Source organism: Coregonus lavaretus, assembly GCF_964263955.1.
Source record: "Coregonus lavaretus genome assembly, chromosome: 27".
Classification (NCBI taxonomy): Eukaryota; Metazoa; Chordata; class Actinopteri; order Salmoniformes; family Salmonidae; genus Coregonus; species Coregonus lavaretus.
The window spans coordinates 36,354,333-36,372,525 of NC_140014.1; the positions used below are offsets into that span (position 1 = coordinate 36,354,333).

Here is an 18,193-nt window from a genome sequence, read left to right on the forward strand (position 1 = left end):
GCCCTGTTTCACTCCACGTCCCTGAGAGAAGAAGTCTGTTTGCTTGTTGTTTTAATCGCACATTTGTTTTTAGTGTACATTGATTTAATAACATCATATGTTTTCCCTCCAATACCACTTTCTATTAGTTTGTAAAAAAGACCTTCGTGCCAAATTGAATCAAATGCTTTCTTGAAGTCTACAAAACACGAGTAGATTTTGCCTTTGTTTTGATTTACTTGTTTGTCAATTAGAGTCTGGAGGGTGTAAATGTGGTCTGTTGTACGATAATTTTTTACAAATCCAATCTGGCTTCTGCTTAGGACGTTGTGTTCATCAAGGAAATTATGTAGTCTGCTGTTTATGATACTGCTGAGAATTTTCCCCAAGTTGCTGTTAACGCAAATTCCTCTGTAATTATTTGGGTCAAATTTGTCTCCATTTTTATAAATTGGTGTGATCAAACCTTGGTTCCAAATATCGGGGGAAATACCTGCAGTTAGGATAATGTTGAAGAGTTTGAGTATAGCCAATTTGAATTTGTGGTCTGTATATTTGATCATTTCATTTAAAATACCATCAGCACCACAGGCCTTTTTGGGTTGGAGAGTGCAAAGTTTTTCCAATAATTCTTGTTCTGTAATTGGGGTATCGACAGGATTCTGATAGTCTTTGACTGCTGATTCAAGGATTTGTAATTTTTCTTGTATATCTTGTTGTTCTGGGCTCTTAGTTATATTGCTGTAGAGGTTTGCAAAGTGATTTCTCCACATATCCCCATTTTGGATAGCCAATTCCTCATTATGAGGTTTGTTTAATTTATTCCAATTCTCCCAGAAGTGGTTTGATTCTATGGATTACTCAATCACATCTAGCTGATTTCTAATGTGTTGTTCCTTTTTTGTTCTTAGGGTGTGTTTGTATTGCTTCAGTGTTTCCCCATATTGAAGGCGTATATTTTTGTTGTCTGGGTCTCTGTGTTTATGATTAGATATATTTCTCAATGACTTTCTTAGATTTTTGCAATCATTATCAAACCATTTTTCATGATCTATTATTTTTGGTTTGCTCTTATGTTTCTTAAGATTAGCCAAGGAGGCTAATTTGTCAAATATAAACATTACATTTACATTTACGTCATTTAGCAGACGCTCTTATCCAGAGCGACTTACAAATTGGTACATTCACCCTATAGCCAGTGGGTTAACCACTTTACAAATTTTTATTTTTTTTTTGGGGGGGGGGGGGGGGGGGGTAGAAGGATTACTTTATCCTATCCCAGGTATTCCTTAAAGAGGTGGGGTTTAAAATGTCTCCGGAAGGTGGTGAGTGACTCCGCTGTCCTGGCGTCGTGAGGGAGCTTGTTCCACCATTGGGGTGCCAGAGCAGCGAACAGTTTTGACTGGGCTGAGCGGGAACTATGCTTCCGCAGAGGAAGGGGAGCCAGCAGGCCAGAGGTAGATGAACGCAATGCCCTCGTTTGGGTGTAGGGACTGATCAGAGCCTGAAGGTACGGAGGTGCCGTTCCCCTCACTGCTCCATAGGCAAGCACCATGGTCTTGTAACGGATGCGAGCTTCAACTGGAAGCCAGTGGAGTGTGCGGAGGAGGGGGGTGACGTGAGAGAACTTGGGAAGGTTGAACACCAGACGGGCTGCGGCATTCTGGATGAGTTGTAGGGGTTTAATGGCACAGGCAGGGAGCCCAGCCAACAGCGAGTTGCAGTAATCCAGACGGGAGATGACAAGTGCCTGGATTAGGACCTGTGCCGCTTCCTGTGTAAGGCTGGGTCGTACTCTCCAAATGTTGTAGAGCATGAACCTGCAGGATCGGGTCACCGCCTTGATGTTAGCGGAGAACGACAGGGTGTTGTCCAGGGTCACGCCAAGGCTCTTCGCACTCTGGGAGGAGGACACAACGGAGTTGTCAACCGTGATGGCGAGATCATGGAACGGGCAGTCCTTCCCCGGGAGGAAGAGCAGCTCCGTCTTGCCAGGGTTCAGCTTGAGGTGGTGATCCGTCATCCATACTGATATGTCTGCCAGACATGCAGAGATGCGATTCGCCACCTGGTTATCAGAAGGGGGAAAGGAGAAGATTAGTTGTGTATCGTCAGCGTAGCAATGATAGGAGAGGCCATGTGAGGATATGACAGAGCCAAGTGACTTGGTGTATAGGGAGAAAAGGAGAGGGCCTAGAACTGAGCCCTGGGGGACACCAGTGGTGAGAGCACGTGGTGCGGAGACAGCTTCTCGCCACGCCACTTGGTAGGAGCGACCGGTCAGGTAGGACACAATCCAGGAGTGAGCCGCGCCGGAGATGCCCAGCTCGGAGAGGGTGGAGAGGAGGATCTGATGGTTCACAGTATCAAAGGCAGCAGACAGGTCTAGAAGGACAAGAGCAGAGGAGAGAGAGTTAGCTTTAGCAGTGCGGAGAGCCTCCGTGACACAGAGAAGAGCAGTCTCAGTTGAATGACCAGTCCTGAAACCTGACTGGTTTGGATCAAGAAGGTCATTCTGAGAGAGATAGCAAGAGAGTTGGCTAAAGACGGCACGCTCAATAGTTTTGGAAAGAAAAGAAAGAAGGGATACTGGTCTGTAGTTGTTGACATCAGTGGGATCGAGTGTTGGTTTTTTGAGAAGGGGTGCAACTCTCGCTCTCTTGAAGACGGAAGGGACATAGCCAGCGGTCAAGGATGAGTTGATCAGCGAGGTGAGGTAAGGGAGAAGGTCACCGGAGATGGTCTGGAGAAGAGAGGAGGGGATGGGGTCAAGCGGGCAGGTTGTTGGGCGGCCTGCAGTCACTAGTCGCAAGATTTTATCTGGAGAGAGAGGGGAGAAAGAAGTCAAAGCATAGGGTAGGGCAGTGTGAGCAGGACCAGCAGTGTCATTAGACTTAACAAACGAGGATCGGATGTCGTCAACCTTCTTTTCAAAGTGGTTGACGAAGTCATCCACAGAGAGGGAGGGGGGGGGGGGGGGGATTCAGCAGTGAGGAGAATGTGGCAAAGAGCTTCCTAGGGTTAGAGGCAGATGCTTGGAATTTAGAGTGGTAGAAAGTGGCCTTAGCAGCAGAAACAGATGAAGAAAATGTAGAGAGGAGGGAGTGAAAATATGCCAGGTCGGCAGGGAGTTTAGTTTTCTTCCATTTCCGCTCAGCTGCCCGGAGCTCTGTTCTGTGAGCTCGCAATGAGTCATCAAGCCACGGAGCTGGAGGGGAGGACCGAGCCGGCCGGGAGGATAGGGGACACAGGGAGTCAAAGGATGCAGAAAGGGAGGAGAGGAGGGTTGAGGAGGCAGAATCAGGAGATAGGAGGGAGAAGGATTGAGCAGAGGGAAGAGATGATAGGATGGAAGAGGAGAGAGTAGTGGGAGGGAGAGAGCGAAGGTTGCGGCGGCGCGTTACCATCTGTGTAGGGGCAGAGTGAGTAGTGTTGGAGGAGAGCGAGAGAGAAAAGGATACAAAGTAGTGGTCGGAGACATGGAGGGGAGTTGCAGTGAGATTAGTAGAAGAGCAACATCTAGTAAAGATGAAGTCAAGCGTATTGCCTGCCTTGTGAGTAGGGGGGGACGGTGAGAGGGTGAGGTCAAAAGAGGAGAGGAGTGGAAAGAAGGAGGCAGAGAGAAATTAGTCAAATGTAGACGTAGGGAGGTTGAAATCCCCCAAAACTGTGAAGGGTGAGCCATCCTCAGGAAAGGAACTTATCAAGGCATCAAGCTCATTGATGAACTCTCCAAGGGAACCTGGAGGGCGATAGATGACAAGGATATTAAGCTTAAATGGGCTAGTGACTGTGACAGCGTGGAATTCAAATGAGGAGATAGACAGATGGGTTAGGGGAAAAATTGAGAATGACCACTTGGGAGAGATGAGGATTCCTGTGCCACCACCCCTCTGACCAGATGCTCTCGGGGTATGCGAGAACACATGGTCAGACGAGGAGAGAGCAGTAGGAGTAGCAGTGTTTTCAGTGGTAATCCATGTTTCCGTCAGCGCCAGGAAGTCGAGGGACTGGAGGGTAGCATAGGCTGGGATGAAGTCAGCCTTGTTGGCAGCAGAACGGCAGTTCCAGAGGCTGCCTGAGACCTGGAACTCCAGGTGTGTGGTGCGTGCAGGGACCACCAGGTTAGAGAGGCAGCAGCCACGTGGTGTGAGGCGTTTGTGTAGCCTGTGCGGAGAGGAGAGAACAGGGATAGGCAGAGGCATAGTTGACAGGCTGTAGCAGATGGCTACAATAATGCAGAGGAGATCGGAATGAAATGAACTAAACATCTGGGAAAGGAGAGAGCAGGGCCTCCCTTACCAAAAAAATATAACTCTCCCAACTTCCACCTCAGAAACTATAATTGTTTCACTGAACCACCCGAATAAAACTCTCCCAACTTCCACTTTAGAAATTAGAATTGTTGTAAACTACAGCGGTTCAATGTTTCAAGGAATAGACTCAACTTACTTTATTCAGCTAGCTAACTATGACGCCATAGCTAACTAGCATGCTAGCATCCAATAACACACAGTTTAGCACCAATACTTGGTTACAACAAACTACCAATAGTGTGTTAACACACTAAACAGATAATTCGTGTCCGTGTCTAGTTCTTTCATAACGCAGCAATAATTAAACGTTGGCTAGCTAGCACAAAGATATTGTATTTAGCTACCACAGTACAGCTAGCTGGTAGTGTTGGCTAGCTAGCAATGGCTGCTGTGTTGACTTTGTTTGAAAAACGGCGTCGCTGCGAACGAATGTAGCTGGCTAAAAGGATATTGTATTTAGTTGCTACCGTTGCTAATAGCTACTCCAACTAGTCCAGGAGGTGAGTTAGCTAGCTAGCTTCGTGCTACACCCGGCACCGCCGCACCGCCGAATACAAAAGTAACCTACAATAACTACATACAACAACTACCCACAACAGCCCACGATGCCTACCTATAATACCTAGTAATATACAGCCCACGATGCCTACCTATAATACCTAACTACAATCTAAATACATAGTTTAAGCCTCACTCGACAAAGCCCAAGCTATGTATAAAGCCAAACTTACCCGACGCCAGCTGTCTGGGTGGCAGACTGCAATCAGTAGCTGTAATTAAGTACAGCAGCTACCAACCACCTAACGTTAATGCCTCGGATAATGAGGTTAGAAAAACAGCTGAATGGTAGGCAGCTAGCTGGCTCAATTACAGGTACTCTTAAGCGTGAAATAACATTGGAAACAACTAACCACAGTTGCTAAAAGTGGTTAGTTTATGTTACCAAAGTTTATGTTCCAAACTGCCAAATGTATACCTTCATTGGTGTAGGAGAATGTTAATGCTAAAAAGTTGTCTAGGAGAGATTGTATTTTTTGGCTACTAATTGCTTTTTGGTAGATTTCTGTACTGTTTGCACTCCATCTATAGGTCTGTTTAGTACCATGTAATTTATTGGGCCGTGATGCTTCATGGTTGGGTTCTGCTCTTTTCAGATACACTGTGATTTTACTGTGGTCAGAGAGAGGTGTTAGTGGGCTGACTGTGAAGGCTCTGAGAGACTCTGGGTTAAGGTCTGTGATGAAGTAGTCTACAGTACTGCTGCCAAGGGATGAGCTGTAGGTGTACCTACCAAAAGAGTCCCCTCTTAACCTACCATTGACTATGTACAGACCCAGTGTTCGACATAGCTTCAGGAACTGTACTCCATTTTTGTTTTTCACTTTGTCATAGTTGTTTCTGGGGGGGTATGTGGGGAGGGAAAAGTTGTTGCTTCCCGGTAGGTGTTTGTCCCCATGACTGTTAATAGTGTCTAGTTCTTCTGCTGTTCTAGCATTCAGGTCTCCACAGACCAGCACGTTGCCTTGGGCCTGAAAGTGACTAATCTCCCCCTAGAGAATGGAGAAACTCTCTTCATTGAAGTAGGGTGACTCTGAGGAGGGAATGTATGTGAAACCGAGGAAGACATTTTTATCTGTTAAGATAGCCAGATAAAGAATTATCCTGTTTTGATCATTTGATTGAATTAGTTAGTTCAGATGTATACTATATTAGCATTCCCCCTGAGTCTCTGCCCTGTGTGATTCCTTTTAATTTGGTGGATGGTACGATTATCTCCCTATAACCTAGTGGACAGCAAGTGGAAACATCACCTCTGCACCATGTTTCCTGTAGTACTACAATATCAACATAATCAATTTCTTTAAGGAAGTCTGGGTTTCTGCTCTTTAGCCCAAAAGCAGAGGACTTCAATCCTTGTAAATTCCAACATGCAATGTAAAAAGATTTCATAACTGTTTTTTCTTTACCTTCAAAATGAACACTAACAATCCAACAAGAACTATTAAAATATGATTTTTCAATTAACGTAAACTCTTATTATGCAAATGTGATTTGTTTATCATTTAAGATAGCATTTGTGTCATACCACTTGGGTGGATGTAGTGTGAGGATGGTGGAGTTCTTGTGCTCCTCTTACCATGACCCTCGGCCTACCACATGTGAGCATAGTAGATTCAGCATTTGTTTGATGTCACTCATTTCGTTGGTGGGGGCTGGGCCAGTTGCTCCTCTCACAGCCTGTGCATAGCTCTGCCTGCCAGGCTGTGGCTCCTCCAGGTGTGGGTCTGCGGTGGGGGGGAGGGGGGTGGTAGACCTCATCTGGGTGGGTCTGAAGCTGGGCTGGGGTAGTCTGTGCTGCGCTGGCTGTGGTGGGCATTGAGGTTGGTGGTGCTGTGGCAGTGGCTGGGGGGTCCAGGGTGCTGGTCCGGGGTGTTGTCTCTGTGATCTCAGGGGGGGTGGAGTTTGCTCCGCTGTTGCTGGGTGGAGAGGTCGGGCTGCGGTTTAAAGCGACGTCCTTGAGAGTCTTGGTAAGGATGGGGACTGTCTCCCTGTACAGGTGAACATGGTCATAGAGACAGTCCAGATCGAGGGTGAGATGGTGGGCCAGGTGTACATTGGGTCGCAGGGCACAGTCCCGGGAGAGGCTGGCATTTATTCTTTGGATTGTGGCAGGGTGGAAGTCCTTCCTCTGTAGAAGGGTTGACACCACGATCCTTGAGTTGGGGAATATTGCACAGGCCTTCTCAATCACTCCCCGTAGTGAAGTCGCCACCCTCTCCTGTTGATCACACAGGTCGTTGCTTCCGGTGTGTAGGATTATGTGGCTTGGCGACCCGAGCTGGACCTTATCAAGCAGCGCCATGGCATTCTGCGTTGTTGGGCACCACACCTTTCTCGTTTTGTGTCTAGGGAAAAGTTTATTCTGCTGAACAAACTTCCCATTTGAGTCCATCAACAGGACGATCTCAGCCAGTGTTTCTTCTGGACTGGAGGGGGTAGAGTGGGGGCTGGTGGGTGTTGGAGCTGGGGTGTCGCTGGTCTGTGCCGGTGCCGCTGTCAGTGGGAGGCTGTTCTGTGGGCTGGGGGAGGCATGCAGCCGGCAGGGCTGGGGAGGCCTGGCTGGTTGAGGTGGGCTCCTCTGCTGTGTGAGGGCAGGTCATAGAGTGGTGATCTAGCTGCTCCTGCAGCCTGTCCTCTGTTCTCTTTCTCTCCTGCAGCTCCTTTCTCAGTTCGTTATTACTGCTCTGCCTGTCTTTTTGGAACTCTCTCACCTCCTTTGTTAGATCAGCCAGCTCTCTCTTGAGTCCGTCTCTCTCTTGCTGAACTTCTTTCAGCTGTGTTGCAAGGCTGCTGTCCTGCTCTGTCCGCACCTTGGTTAGGAGCTCCTCTATGGTGTGGATGTCTGGTTGCTGTTTGCACACACTCTCCCTGAGCAGGACCACCTCCCCCTCCAGTTTGGTGAACTGATCCCTCATGGCACCCATGAGGGTGAGCAGGGCCTGAGCCTGCTCTGCACTGAGGGGGTCGCTCTCCTCCTGGGGCGTGTCCTCCACTATGGTGGGAAGAGAGGTGCTGGATGTGCCTTTTTGGGTGGGAATAGTGGGGGTGAGGGTGGTGCTGGTGGAGTTTGTCTTGTGGGAGGGCATGTCACTGGTGGTGTCCTTCTCTCTCTCTGCTCTCTCCTTAATGGTCTGAAAGTCTGTTTTCAAACAGCCTAAGGTTACCTTGCACCATGACAGTCCCAGTCTTGTAGAGGTTGATTGTTATCATGGTGTTGTCAGGGTCGTCTGTCTCTTTGACTTTCAGCTTCCACCCATTACAGATTCCCTCTTTCTTTATGGATGGGTAGTGAGAGCAGACTGCTGAGCGCCATGCATTTGGCTGGTCAGTGAGAAAGATGAGATTACTCACATCACCGTTTTTGTAGAGGTCTGCGAAAAGGGTTTCTGGCCTCCCCTTTAGTAGTTTCTGTTTAAAAGCTTTCCTCGTTATGTCATTTTTGGCCTATGGAGGGTAGAGAATGGACTCAGCGCTGAGGGGGAGTGGGGACATGGTGCCTGTGAGCTCTGCTACTACTGCTGCTGCTGCTCTGTTCTGCTGCACCATTGCCATGTCAACCAGCTTTGTTTGTCTGCTGCTGTTGCTAGCTAGCTCCTGTTTAGCTAAAAAAACAGCAAAAAGAGTGAAAAATCTTCACACACAAAAACAGAAGATATGTTTAAAGTTAGAGTCTGTGCTTCTTTTTGATTTACTCAGTTTGGTTGTATGATGTAGTTGTATTAACTCCCCTTGCTAGGTTTGTTCTAGCTAAATTTTCTGGCTGGCTTGTTAGCCTGCTGGCTAGGTCTTTGTTGTGTAGCTAGCTAGCGAGAGCCAAAGTTACTTTTTTTTTCTTCCTATTTTGATTGAATTGAGTTGTTGTTCATCACTTCTTGTCTTTAATTCTTTTTAGATTCGAGTGTTTATCTCATTCTAAAAACAACAAAAAACAGAAATAAATCAGGAGCTCATGTTGAGCATGTCTCTCTCTCCACACTCGGTAGTTCTTCTCTCTCTCTATCTCTCTCTCTCTTACACACTCGGTAGTTCTCTCTCTCTATCTCTCTCTCTCACACACTGTAGTTCTCTCTCTATCTCTTTCTCTCACACACTGTAGTTCTTCTCTCTCTCTATCTCTCTCTCACACACTCTGTAGTTCTCTCTCTCACACACACTGTAGTTCTTCTCTCTCTATCTCTCTCTCTCTCACACACTCGGTAGTTCTTCTCTCTCTCTCTATCTCTCTCTCTCACACACACTGTAGTTCTTTCTCTATCTCTTTCTCTCACACACTGTAGTTCTTCTCTCTCTATCTCTCTCTCACACACTCGGTAGTTCTCTCTCTCACACTGTAGTTCTTCTCTCTCTCTATCTCTCTCTCACACACTCTGTACTTATTCTCTCTCTCTCTCTCTCACACACACTCGGTAGTTCTCTCTCTCACACACACTCGGTAGTTCTTCTCTCTCTCTCTCTCTCTCTCTCTCTCTCTCTCTCTCTCTCTCTCTCTCGCTCTCTCTCTCTCTCTCTCTCTCTCTCTCACTCTGGATAAGAGCGTCTGCTAAATGACGTAAATGTAAATATGAAGAATAATGTGTGTTTTACAGTATTACGTTTTGATCTGGGTTTATATGAAGAATAATGTGTGTTTTACAGTGTTACGTCTTGATCTGGGTTTATATGAAGAATAATGTGTGTTTTACAGTGTTACGTCTTGATCTCTCTCTCTCTCTCACACACTCGGTAGTTCTCTCTCTCACACACACACACTCGGTAGTTCTCTCTCTCACACACACTCGGTAGTTCTTCTCTCTCTCTCTCTCTCTCTCTCTCTCTCTCTCTCTCTCTCTCACACACACTCAGTAGTTTTCTCTCTCTCTCTCTCACACTCGGTAGTTCTCTTTCTCACACACTGTAGTTCTTCTCTCTCTCTCTCTCTCTCTCACACACTCGGTAGTTCTTCTCTCTCTCTCTCTCACTCTGGATAAGAGCGTCTGCTAAATGACGTAAATGTAAATATGAAGAATAATGTGTGTTTTACAGTATTACGTTTTGATCTGGGTTTATATGAAGAATAATGTGTGTTTTACAGTGTTATGTCTTGATCTGGGTTTATATGAAGAATAATGTGTGTTTTACGTCTTGATCTGGGTTTATATGAAGAATAATGTGTGTTTTACAGTGTTATGTCTTGATCTGGGTTTATATGAAGAATAATGTGTGTTTTACAGTGTTATGTCTTGATCTGGGTTTATATGAAGAATAATGTGTGTTTTACAGTGTTACGTCTTGATCTGGGTTTATATGAAGAATAATGTGTGTTTTACAGTGTTATGTCTTGATCTGGGTTTACATTTACATTTACATTTTAGTAGACACTCTTATCCAGAGCGATTTACAGGAGCAATTAGGGTTAAGTGCCTTGCTCAAGGGCACATCGACAGGTTTTTCACCTAGTCGGCTCGGGGATTAGAACCAGCGACCTTTCGGTTACTGGCACAACGCTCTTACCCACTAAGCTACCTGCCGCCCGTTTATATGAAGAATAATGTATGTTTTAGCTGTTAACCTCCTCCCCATACAGTCCCTTTGGTACTTAAACAGATCCAGATGCCGACCACCTTTAAGCCCCCCTCAAACCCAGACCCAGGGAATGTAGGGTAGTATAGCATGTGGTCGGTTTCACTGCTAGTGCACACTGCACAATGGCATTCTTATCCCCCCCCCCCCCCCCCCCTTCTTTTCTAGCCTGTATCTACACTATAAACTATAGTGAAATGCAGGGTATGCAGGGTTTCACTTCTAGTGCACACTGCACAAGGGCATTCTTAGCCCTCACCTCAAACTGAATTGTTACATTTTACTCTATTCACGCCGTTTCACACTGTAATTAATTTTGGATGCAGGCTACCCCGTCTCTATTCCTCATCTCAATCCCTACTTCTCAACAAACATGTCCAACATATTTGTGTATGTTGAGTATGTCTATGAACTGCATACAAACAAATCCTTGCCTATAGAAGTATTGTATTTGTAATAATTGTATGGAATTTCGGGAGTTTCAGGTGGTGCAATTACTTTGACTGTTTGAATGAGCAGTCACTGAAAATCTAAACGAAATCTGCACAAATGCTTTTCCTCTTTTAGTTTATCTAACGCAACCGAGCGTAACAAAGCAGGTGCTTCCTGTTAGTGGTGTGTGTGACCTCTGCTGAGCAGTGGGTTAGAGAGAGAGAGCGAGAGAGAGAGAGGACCTTGACTTTTGACACTATTGAGACATCCACACAGAAACAGAGAGACAGAGACATAGAGAGAAAATGAGAGAAGGAAAGATAGTGTGAAAGAGAGGAAAGAGTGTGTGAGACATACAATGCAAAGGTGAGACCCTGAACCACAGTGAGCTCGTGTGCTATGGGTGATTATTGTAGGGGTGCTGAGGATGCTGCAGCACCCCCCCCCCCCCCCACCCCCCCACAAAAGTAGTGCACTGGGCCTTTACTAGTATTAGCAGACCGATAAAGACGTCTGTAGTGCAGGCACAAAGTTTTCAGCATATCCGCTTTGGCAAAAAAGGTAGTTGTATAATTAAGAACAGTATCTTGCAGGATTCAATAGTTGGAATTGTAAGAGTTGTTGCCCTGTCCCTTTATTTGCAATTGTCATTCTAATGGAATCCAAAAAGAACAAAACCCTGTACTCAAACATTTACATAAAAAGGTGCAAAGTTATGGGCAAAGACTCCAAACATCAAATTTAATATTTTTCTTGATCAAATAACATGGAAAACAACCACTTTTTTGTGCAGTATTAATGTACCATGCTTACAAACTACTTAATGTAAATGTACATTACTGTACATAGGCTGGTCATCTAGGTTTGTACCTGTAGACTTTCCATCACCATGAAGAAAAACAACGCACACTACATGAATAGAGCACATTGAGACATCAAGAAGTTTGTGATGATGATGATGTGGCTCAGTTGGTAGAGCATGGTGCTTACAATGTTAGGGTTGTCGGTTTGATTCCCACGGGTGACCAGTACAAAAAAGTATTAATCATTTTGCACTCACTGCTCTGGATAAGAGCGTCTACTAAAAAGGAATGAATAGACCATTTCAGTTTTCACATAGAAATAAGTTGTATTTGAAAAGTATTTCAAGAAATTGGAAAACATATCTCAAGCAAGTATTTTTATATTCCACAGGTATTATCAGATTAACTGTTTTGTACAGATAATTATCAGACTCAAGTTACAGATGCTGGTAAACACTAAAATACATTTAGTTTTAAAAAATTCACAAAAGTGATGCGCTGGGCCTTTACTAGTCCTGTATTAGCGGACTGATATAAACTTCTTCAGTGCAGGCATTCTTTTTTTGTTGCATCCCCACCCCTTCTGCAAAAAACATCACAACACCCCCACCCCCAAACTACTTCCCGCAGCTATGATTGCACATTAATGTCAATGTCAATAGAAATGACGGATTGCTTATCCGCTTGTCGTCCCCTTATGCCATAGTTTGTACATCTCAATTGTCAGTAGAAACCACATTTGTTTAAGCAAGTCAACCATATCAGCTATGTTTTTTTTAAAGGCAGTAAATGAGGCTGAATGAACTGTTTCGCTGCCAGACAAGGCTCCGCTGATAGCCAGGTGTAGCAGTGGTAAGATGTTGAGACTACTGTTGGGACAGCTTTATGTAGGCCCTAACAGTTTATGGGCACCGTTTGTCACCGGTATAGTGTAATTAATGTATTGTTTAGTGTTGTGTTGTGTAGTGGCTTTGCTGGCATGCATCCCACATATCATTTTTTTTGCCCCACCAAGATTTGCATGCTAAAATTGCCACTGATTGTGCAACAACTCCGTAGACAGCAAGCTCATAGGTGCACTATTTTCCCCCGGCCCTAACACTCAAGTTGTACAGAAGAAGAGTACCTCACCGTAAATTAAGCCTGAGATATTGCCCTAATCCATGATAGGGGAGTAACAGAGACCCAGACAGATGATGAAAGCTACTTACTGTATTTAACTTCCATTGTTACAGTGTGTGGGCACGCGCACACCACAGGAGGCCGCTGAGGGGAGAACAGCTCATAATAATGGCTGGAACGGAGCAATGGAATGGCATCAAACACCTGGAAACCATGTGTTTGATGTATTTGTTACCGTTCCACCGATTCCACTCCAGTCATTAGATAGAGCCCGTTCTTCCCAATTAAGGTTCCATCAACCTCCTGTGACTCACACACACACACACACCATCAGCTGATCTGGTCAGGAAGGCCATGAGAAAAGGAGTACAGAACTGTAGAGAGAAAATCACATCAACAGCTCACATCCCTGAAACTCTCACAGCCAACTCCCATCCCAAACTATTAGTGTTGAGCTGAAACTTTCCACTCATGACTGTACTTCTCTTCTGCGTGTTCAGCGGAAAGTCAAGCCTGAAGCACCTCCCTCCCAGAGTCACCCTGTGGTCAGGATTGTATTCAGTAGTGCATGCACACTGTAAAAGAAAAAAAGGTAATTATGTGGCAACCAGCTGGAATAGGATTGTGCATGAAATGTGTGTGAAAATGTTGAGCAAACTCACAATCCTATTGCAGCTGGTTACCTTACAATTGTACATTGAATCAATATATATATTTTTTTTAATAGTGCAATGGCAAATGTTTTAAAATGTTGTGCAACAGAAAATGAAAATATGATTTTCTTATTGGACACGTCCAGGTAGTCCCTCACTGTTTCAGTCCTTTTTCTTCCATTTTGGACACGTCCAGGTAGTCCCTCACTGTTTCAGTCCTTTTTCTTCCATTTTGGACACGTCCAGGTAGTCCCTCACTGTTTCAGTCCTTTTTCTTCCATTTGGTACCAAATGAATGCAACTCAGCAGCAGGACTCAGAACAGGAAGAGAATACTGCTGCCTGAGGTTTTGGTGCTCGTGGAATCACGAGTTCTGCGACTGGCTGGCTGGCATCACAAGAGTATTATTAAGCATAACATAAGAGAGCGAATATAATGACTCAGTAATGATCAAGCATCATAGGTAAAGAAGAGAAGTAAAAATATAATAATAATATGCCATTTAGCAGACGCTTTTATCCAAAGCGAATTACAGTCATGCGTGCATACATTTTTGTGTATGGGTGGTCCCGGGGATTGAACCCACTACCTTGGCGTTACAAGCGCCGTGCTCTACCAGCTGAGCTACAGATGACCACTTATAGTACAAGTAACATATAGCCCATAACTACTGATTTCTATGGAACAGCCAAACAGGGTGTTTGTTCTCAAAGTTGAACCTGGAAAATTGTTTTTATTGTTAGTCATGGAATGCAGTTCAACTGTCCTTCCTTTCATGTTATGATTCAACTTTTAATGAAGACTGTGACAGTGGCATAAACTTTTGCACATAATAACATATAGCCTACCCCTGCACTATCAGTTTACACTACCTGATTCACAACCATTAATGATATTTTGTTTTTCTCCAATACAGGTAACCTACAGGTAATTCAAAATTGAATGTTCAATCAATCCTTTTAAGGGCAACCTCTAAAGGCATTCCATTTGTTACCCACCACCAGAAAGAGCTATGCGCTTACCAGGTTAGTTATAAGGTCATTTAGCACCCTCTAATGGGCTATATAGGTAAGTAGCCTACTGTAAGCCCTACAGTAAATCAAATGTGCAGGTTTTGAAACAAAGCAAAGGCCAGGGATACATTTTCCAGAAAGAGTGGCAATATGGGAAATATATAGGGAAGAATATAGAGTAAAAACAATGTTGTTGTGCACTCAAATGGATAACATCTAAGGCCATGGAGACTTGGTATAAGGTGCTCTTTGAAAATGGGTAATGTGTGGGACTGGCAGAAAAACAAGGGGAATGACGGCCACCAATTAGAAAACGAAAAATGTAGAAAAAAATGTATCGTGGGGCTTACTTACTTTTCAGACAAACAAAGCAGTGTAATGGGTTCGCACTCAAACATATGTCGCATAAAGCTCACTTCATTATTCGATGTTTTTAATTGTTTTGCATCAGTGATCGCAAACACAGACGTTTCGGCTTTACAGCCTTCTTCAGTGTGTAGATACAATTTTATTTAATTCAAAACAGCATTTGTAAAGAACAACATATGAGCAGCAGGTGTTTCTAATCAGGGTTGCCACTCATCTGCCAATCAGGGATGTGGCTTTTCTGGTCTACCTGTATACAAATTAGTCACAAAGAGATACAGAATTATAGGGTATGAGAGTGGGCACGAAGGGCAACTCACAAATCAATCGCTCAAGGTGTCCGCTCACCTAAATACATCATATCAATTCATGATAGCACCACTTACTTACTTTTCCCATCAATGCACTCTTGAAGAACAGAGGGAGGAACTTTTTGATTAAAAATGACTATTTCCTTGGCATTTCTACATACAAATGCCAACGCGATAAGGCTTCGTTCATAAGGGCGCAAAAGTAGATCTTGTTTGAGAGAAGTGGTAGAAATTAGTTGACTACCACTATTTTTATAAAATGGATGTTTCATATTAAGTTCAACTGACAGAAATATAATATGTATTTGGTATATAATCAATTTGTCGTTGTGGTCAAAACAATAACCACAGTTTTTGCAATGTGAAAAGAAGGCTACACAAATGTTGTTGTTTTAGGTGCGCTCCAACGCATGCGCAGATCGCCTTCCTCCACTTGTGGAAACAGGATATACGCGCTTCGTCGATACCATCTAAAGGAATTTCAGAATTTGCAAAAATTACGTACAGATAACCCGAAGGAGGAGTCCAAGGAGGGTTTTCTACTTGGGAAGCTTAGCTGTAAGTATCTATCATTCAGAAGACAACCGTCTTTCATTATGTGTTCAATCAAATTATCCTCTGACGGGGAGTTTTATGCGACTGAGTTGTATGAAAGCGGAACTAGACTGCTAGTTTCCACTGCTAGCATAGTGGATCCCTGTGCTAGCCAACAGCACAAACAACTTTACAGGAAGAACTTGTATTTACGTTAGGCGAAATAGCTAAGCTAGCCCAATGCGAGTAAACTTTGTTAGCAATGTTTTCAAGGTATTGGAACTGTTATGTATTACAGGTTACTCTCAAAATACAACATTTTCATCAACTTTAGTTTGCTATCTAGGCTAGCTACCAACTGCTTTGGTCGGGTGTTGTTGGTCTGTCTGCGATCACCTTGCTTGCTCTTGTTACAGTACAACTAGCTAGCTACTGAACTTGTAAACTTCCTGCCAACTGATGACCAAACATTTCCAGCTAGTTAACTGTAACGTTAGCTAACTCATAATAATATACAATTTAGTAGACGCTTTTATCCAAAGCGACTTACAGTCATGTGCGCATACATTTTTACGTATGGGTGGTCCCGGGGATCGAACCCACTACCCTGGCGATACAAGCGCCACGCTCTACCAATTGAGCTACAGAGGTCATCATACATCCAACAATGTCAGCACAGCCACATATGAAGGGTTAGTTATTTAAGCAGTAAGGCCCGAGGGGGGTGCTATATGGACAATACACCACGGCTAAGGGCTTCTGAAATGCAACGCGGAGTGCCTGGATACAGCCCTTACATGCTGACCACACCGCTCGTGTTGCGAGCATTGCAAAATAAATGTACACATACATGTTATTCAATCATTGCGCCCACACGGCTCGCGCATGTCAACGAGCGTCTGCGTAACCAGGTGCTAAAATAGAACTTGGTTATATTTGTGACGCATGATGCGCTTCAAGTCCCGCCTCTCCCATCTCCTCATTGGTTTTTAGGAGCATATGCCCACGTGGAGGTCCACACTCCAGTCCAGTTGGTGGTGGTAATGCAACTTAAAGTTGGTTGCCAACCGCCATATAAAGTCCAAAGAAGAAGAAGAAGAACCCTGAAGGAGGAGAAATTACTAGAAACGAATTCTGTTTACCCTTTTATCGGTGGATTAATTGTCGGAGTAGAGGACCTTGTGCATTTCAGGTTAAATAACCCAATGTTTATATCCCAGGACAAATTAGCTAGCAACAGCCAGCTAGCTAGCTAAATTGCCATAAATGTTTAATGCTTTTCGACCTGTACCCAAATTAATACAGTTGGTTCAGAGTTCGTTTTGATATTTCAACCTGCGTGTCCTGATCGCGTCTGCTGTGGGTGGACAAAATCAACATTTGCGCGATGGCGGTCTGGTCAGCCTGTTAGTCGTGGTATATTGGCCATATACCACAAACCCCCAATGTGCCGTAATGCTATTATAAACTGGTTACCAATGTAATACGAACAGTAAACAAGTCATTTTGCATCATACCCTTGGTATATTGTTTTGATATACCACAGCTTTTAGCCAATCAGCATCCAGGACCCGGTTTATAATATAATCTTTGGCACAGCAGTGGAATCACCCACATAGAAGAAGTTAGCAGATCAATTATTGACTCAACAGGGGTTCATTAGTCGGATTCCGTTGCTAAATGTTTTGTCTGCAACGGAAACCGTTTACTATAGGAACCCAACAGAACGAAATGGGGCGGGACCTACTGAAATTTGTCCAACAGAAACTATAGTTTTCGTTGCAAAACGTGGTACGTTTGGAGTAAACTGTTTCCATTGCAAAACGTTTTGTAACAGACAAAACGTTTTGCAATGGAATCTGACTAATGAATACATCCCAACTGTCATGATGTCATGTGTTTCAATCGATTGTATTGCCATCAAATGATATTTTGTTGACCGTTAGTAGCCGATTTAAACACAACTCCACAATTTACGATGGAGTTGAGCAGAGACTAGTGTTGAGAGAATGCTGAGAGTGTGCAAAGCTGTCATCAAGGCAAAGGGTGGCTATATTGAAGAATCTCAAATATATAATATATTTTGATTTGTTTAACACTATTTTGGTTACTACATGATTCCATGTGTTATTTCATAGTTTTGATGTCTTCACTATTATTCTACAATGTAGAAAATAGTCAAAATAAAGAAAAACTCTTGAATGAGTAGGTGTGTCCAAACTTTTGACTGGTACTGTATATATACTTTCATTTTAGCAGGAAAGATATTACAATTTATACATATCCCAGGCAAAAAAAAGTATTAATTGGAAATGTAAACAAACGCACATCTACACACATACGTTCATATACACACAGCAACTGCACAGCCTACATATAATTAATTTCATAATAATAATGTAAACTCTCTGCACAATCAGTCCTGCGTTCAAATACTATTCCAAATACCCCAAGTACTTTCACATGCATTTGAAGCAAGTATTCAGACGTCTTCCACCTTGAAAATACTAATAATTGAACACTTCAATATACCTGGAAATACTC

At 43.9% G+C, this 18,193-nt stretch overlaps 1 protein-coding gene and 1 long non-coding RNA gene across 2 annotated transcripts in view; one reads left to right on the plus strand and one right to left on the minus strand.

Annotated features, from left to right (window-relative positions):
* Positions 1–14,854: 14,854 nt before the first annotated feature.
* On the minus strand, positions 14,855–15,505 carry LOC311102312. Its single transcript, XR_014609992.1, has 2 exons — positions 15,195–15,505; positions 14,855–15,054 (listed from the first exon to the last, which is right to left on the minus strand). It is a non-coding gene; the product is annotated as an uncharacterized lncRNA (long non-coding RNA).
* A 58-nt stretch (positions 15,506–15,563) lies between these two features.
* Positions 15,564–18,193, plus strand: part of LOC311102307 (synaptosomal-associated protein 23-like) — a 30,661-nt gene continuing 28,031 nt past the window's right edge. Inside the window, exon 1 of the mRNA XM_084143610.1 lies at positions 15,564–15,673. The gene's annotated coding sequence lies outside the window, so the exon portion shown is untranslated. The remainder of the gene's footprint in view (positions 15,674–18,193) is intronic.